Source organism: Zingiber officinale, chromosome 10B (genome assembly GCF_018446385.1).
Source record: "Zingiber officinale cultivar Zhangliang chromosome 10B, Zo_v1.1, whole genome shotgun sequence".
Classification (NCBI taxonomy): domain Eukaryota; kingdom Viridiplantae; phylum Streptophyta; class Magnoliopsida; order Zingiberales; family Zingiberaceae; genus Zingiber; species Zingiber officinale.
The window spans coordinates 5,397,841-5,403,840 of record NC_056005.1 but is presented as its reverse complement, the minus strand read 5'-3'; positions in this window follow the sequence as shown (position 1 = coordinate 5,403,840).

The window sequence follows — 6,000 nt, the reverse complement described above, 5'->3', positions numbered from 1 at the left end:
TTGTTCTTTGTGACTTACATCCGGTGTACAATCAAGAATTACTGAAAAATATTTTGCCTCTTTTACTTTTTTAATTATTGCATTCTTGACTTTAGAAGCTAGAAGTGATATTAACTCATTTTGAATTTTATGACTAAGATAATGATAATGAATCTTTTTATCTTGAATGAGTCGAAAATGCTCTTGCATTATTGGATCAAAATCTGCAATCATTTCAAGTAGACCCAAAAAATTATCATTACCATCTTCATAAATTTTATCATGTGTACCACGAAATGCCAAATTATGTATAGCAAAACATTTGACAACAACAATTATTCTTAGCATAACATGTTTCCAATGTTTTGTGTCCTTTTTAATTTGTTCTTGTATTTCCTTATCAATTGTCAATGTTTTCTTTAATCTCATTTGTAGTTCAACAAAGGCTCTCAGATTAGTGAGGTGTTCAATACTATTTTCATGTTGTTTAAGTTTGTCACATAAATGTTTCCAGTCATTAACTCCTTCTTTTGCTAAATTACTTTTGGTGTGTATTACTTTAAACAACTTACAACAAATACAAAACATTTTGTCCAACTCTTTCGAATATACTAACCAGTTTCGATCACGAGTCTCACCATTTGGTAGCATTTGAACATAGTAAGTATGAGAAAAGTGTCGAGATTCTTTATCTAAAGGAAACTTAAGAATATCTTCTCTTTTAAGACCTCTTTCCACAAGTAAATCTCTCATTTTTGTATCAAGGTTATCCCAAACTCTTGGATCAAATATGTTTATTTCATATCTAGGTGTCGAACATTGATATTCATTTATACGCTCATCATCACAACAATTATCAATATCTTTAGTTTTGTCAATTTCAGTTTCATTCAAATCATTAAGATTTGTATTCTCTTCATTCTCATTTTCTACAAATTTCTCATTCTCATCACTTTCATTTTTCATAAATTCTTCATATTCATTATTATTATTTTCAACAAAATCTTCATTTGCATTTGATTCATTACTTAAAATCTGGACTAAGCTTTCTGATGTGTTATATGATTCTTTACTAAAATATTTATTCAATGAACCTCTTAAGCTTTGGGCTATCTCCTCCTCTTTTTTCTTTTTTTGTCTTTTTTGATATCCAGAGAGTTGTTTCATGATGATAGATAATTATGAACAATAAGCAATAAACAAAGAACAATAAAACCTGATATGGAGAATTTTTCTTTGATTCGATCCACTTATATAAGACCTAACATGGATATCCTGCAAGTTTATAAAAAAACACAACAATTTAATTATTTAGAAGTTGGGACCTTATTCATGCAATTAAAGACACAAACACATTAATCTAACTAGCTAAATGACATGAAAACTTAATTAATCTACCTATTATTTACTAGCTAAAAGAATCCATCTGAACAGAATAAACAACTAGAAGCCAAGACTTTTTAGAGTAAACCAATAAAAAAGTTCTTGTATCTCACACACACACAAAAATCCATTTGTTGATATCTGCTTGTTTTTCTTAAGTATGAGATTTCAAGCCATGGTGACTTACGACACTAATAATGTTCAGGTTGTTTTAGGGGAGAACATGGACCTTTGGTTGTCATCAAGCATGCGATGTGACCATAGAGTACATGTTGCAACTTGCAAATTTGGCTCAGGAGAGAAGGGAACTTCAACAACACAAGGGGGCCTATTTTATTACTCGCTTGTGAAGAGAGGCTAATTACACATTCTGGAACCAATATAAGAGAGGTGGCTGGTCCGTCCATCATATTCCATGCCAAAGGTGCAGAGGGGTGCTTTGGTTGTATATGAATTATGAGAAGAAGGAGAGGGTTGATGTAAAAGGAGGAGCACATTGGCATCTTCATTATTACAAAATACAAAAAGAGTAAGTGTGACCAACTAGTTTAATTTGTAACAAGGAATAAGAAGAAAGTCATCTTCTTGTGAGTTGTGATAATAAGAACATTTCTATTCAACTTGAAAAATGTAAAAAAAAATTGATAAAACTATAAGTACTAGAGAAGAAGAAGAATCTGCATAATGAGAACAATTTCGATGCAAATTAAAAAGTAAAAGTTAAAGTTTTGATAAAATCCAGGTATACAAACCCTAATCGATTGCCTAATCTGCTAATCAAACAACAAAACCCTAATTAACTAGGCTAAGAATCGAGATCTGATCGCAGTCGTAGACCGCAGTTGCCCAAATCGAAGTACTGACCGTGACTGGAGGACAGGAGGAGGAGCAATTGAGCTGTTGAGGTTGCCGACGCTGGCGATATCCTCTCGATGGTAAGGTTAAAGGCACTGGAGATGCCGGGTCGGTGAGGATGGCAGTCGAGGAGAATCGCCGTGAAGGTGAAAGTCGAGAGAGCTAGGGTTTCATGCCTTCGTCGCTTTGGAGATGACTTCGGCAACGGGCGACGAGAAACGCGAGGGTGAGTTCGTGAGAATTGAGAAGAATAAAAATTTTATTAAAAAAAAATATATTTAACAAAGTATATATAAAAATACTTATACTTTTGGGCCCTTGGTATTTTTGGGCGGCCCTGGTAGCTCTGGCCCAGGGCCGGCTCTGTGTAAAAAAGTGGATCATCCTCTGGTCCGTAAATTGCGGACCAAAAAATTCATGATCATAGTGACTAGCATATAAAGGAAATATTTATCTTAATGTTATCTAGATTCGATGAATCATCAGACCGTCCGAAAAGATAAAGTTGGTTTAATGAATCTTTTGAGTTTTTATATCCAGGAACAAATGAAGTATGAAATATTTTATTTACGTCTAGCAAAAAAATCTTACCAGAACCTTTTAGATTTCAAATTTTTCCAACTGGACTCAATCAGTTCGGAGGCCCTAAGCAAATCTTTAATATATATTTTTTAAAAAACTAATAGTATTTTTTAAAATATATATAATTTTATTTTTTATGATCTAAAATATTCATGTTTGATAATAAATTTTTTAATTGATAAAATTATTAAATTATTTGATTTTTTATGAAACTATATTAATAAATATTGTGACTAGTATTCTATGTATTAGAAAAAAATTATACGATTTATCTATTTTAATTTTGGATTTATTATTTTTCCTAAAATATTATTTTCTAATGATTTTTAAAAAAAAATCAATTGATTTTTTGAAGTTTTGATTTCTAATATTAGTATAAAGTCCATCTGTTTTAGATTCTATAAAATTTTCTATTTTTTCCCTGTGTTTTCATATTCCGAATAAATTTGCTGTTTAAAATAGCTAAAATACTATTTTGGATATGAAAAAAAACACCTAATTTATTGTTCTTGATGGTGTCTAAAAATGGAAAAGATGGTGTGATGTACAGGTAGATCGGTGTGATGTACAGGTAGATCGAATGCTAACTGGAAAAAACTGAGTGGGAGGTTAAGAAGAGTTGAGCGATTTGTATATTAGTGAAAAAGAGAGTAGAGGAAAAAAAATCCAATGACTGGACTAGGAAGGATTTCCAGCACAAATACGTCGACGCTTAAGTCAAATAGATAATCCTAAGTAAAAAACAACATAATGAACAATAGAGATGATAAGTGAAATCCTAGTGCCTTCAGTTGCGTAACATACCTACACCAATAGGAAACCTCCTTATATAGTATTACGTTTATTCTCGGTAGGAATCTCAATATATTATCAAAAAAGATCAAACTTTCTAATATTCTAATATCTTTCCGAAAATGAATCCATCATCTCTATGATTTACAGAGTAGAGGGTTCCGTTATAAAGGGTGCACAAGAAATATTCATTTATTTCTCTGATAACCGTTACATAAAATGTCAAAAGAGAATATTAGGTCGTTGGTTTGATGAACTCTCAATATGCTTTGTCAGAAAGCCGACCGAGTCTCCTTTATAACCTTATTGGATCTCCTTTGCTGTTGCTGTTAGGTCGGATTACGGAATGATATCACTTTTAAGGACTTGGCATTTGCTCAACCTATTCACTTGATCAAAGAGTCTGGTTCAGTCGGACCTCATGCCTAGCATTTTTGATCGGACCTACGATTTGATCTGCCAAACCACTCGGCAGAGACACTTGTTGATTCAATTCTGAAATGCACTAATGCAATTCTAGGTTTCATCGATCCTGAGAAACTCGGGATCTAATCAGACCAGCAATCCAACTGGCTAAATCACTCGGTTGAGACATATGACCATGCTATCCCCGAGTGTTGACCCTTTTTTTACTTTGTCATATATCAATCAATTTTCTTGACTTCAACCGATTTCGAGGGCCCTGCGTTATTCGTCGTATTAGTTCTTATTGAAAAGAGTTAAGCCCCCAAGACTATGGTACAACAGAAAGACGTCAAATTGTCACCTAGGCATCTATGGTTCGATCCTCAGTTACAACTTATTTGCAAGGATTTTTCTTTTAAATGAGGCGTACAACTACGGGATACTTAATTTTTGGATCATCCACCGTGAGTACTTCTCGATTTATTTTGATAAATAGTATAAAATTTTTATAGGATTAGACCGATCACCCTAAGTTTAATATTACCTAGCATCAACGAGGAAGAAAAATAACATCTTTCAATCGTATCGTCCATGAGGAAAAAGAAAGACATGACATCTTTCGGGAGAGAAAAAAAAAATAGAATACCGATGAGAGAAAAAAATTCAAAATTACTGACAATTACCATAACACTTGTTTTTTCGAGATAAATACCGAAAAAGAAAAATCCATTAGATTTTAAAAAACTAAGATATATAATTAAAAAATCAATAATAAATAATATTAGAATAATTTAAATTTGTTTTTTTAAAAATAATTTAAAATTAAGAGTGAATAATTTTTTAAAATATATAAATAATATTAAAGCATAAAAAATTTAGGACCTAATTTTTATTGGGCCTAGGCATATGCCTTAACCGGATTTGCTCTCCGTGGGGAAAAAAATCTTAAATGTGTAGAAAAATTAAAACAATGCCTTTTAATTTTTATTGTTAAATAATATCTCACCTATAATATATTTTTTTTCAAATACTTCTTTATTCTCTATCTTAAAAATTGTATACAAAGATGAGGATGAGATCCTTTGGTCCGTAAAAGTTGGATCAATCTCTAGTCCAGTCTTTAGTGGAAGGTAATGATTCTCTACTTGTTAACAGATAGGGGGTCATTATCTCTCATCAATTCTCTTATCCAAATTTAGAAGCGGATCAAGATAAGGGGACTAGAGAACCTCATTCCCATAAAGATGATATTGACGTTTGACCAAAACCTAGTTAAAAACAAATTCAAAATGAACTGTGTTAACATAATTTAATCAAAGTTGACGGGTCAAAAGAGCACCTTTGGTAAAACAGACACACCTTTAAGATGGAGTAAATAAAATAAAATTTTTTAAATAGAGGTGCTATTTAAATTTTTTTTTATTAAAGTGAGACATTTGATTTGATGATAATAAAAGGCACCTTTTTAATTTTCGATCAATGTTTAGCATATTAATTTAGATAAATCTTAAGGAAACTAATTTTGAAACAATGATTTTTTTTATATAAAACATTGATTTAAAATGTAATATTATATCTTAACTTTAACAATCCATTAAATAAAGTCATGTCAAATCCAACCATTGACCATCCTAATTAACTTATTTTTCAAATTATTATGTGAATATAACGACTAAATGTGTAGTTAAGTAAGATGTCATTGGATATGAGACCAGAGGTCTATAATTCTTACTTCCTTCTGTAATTTAGACGCTGAATCGTGATCCACCTTCAATGATTAAAATTGACTATGATCTCTTCAAAATTTACCTTTTTGTCAAATTAGACGGCCAAAAATCACCGACGTTAGACGAACTGTATAGTGCTGAGTAGAGATAACCTGTCCACTGCCAACACTGCCAATAACTTTTGACTGTCTGACTCGACCAAAAATTATAACCTAAGTAGAAAGATGAATTTTTAAAATCAACGCAAATTTTGACCGAATTTCAATCATAATTCGAC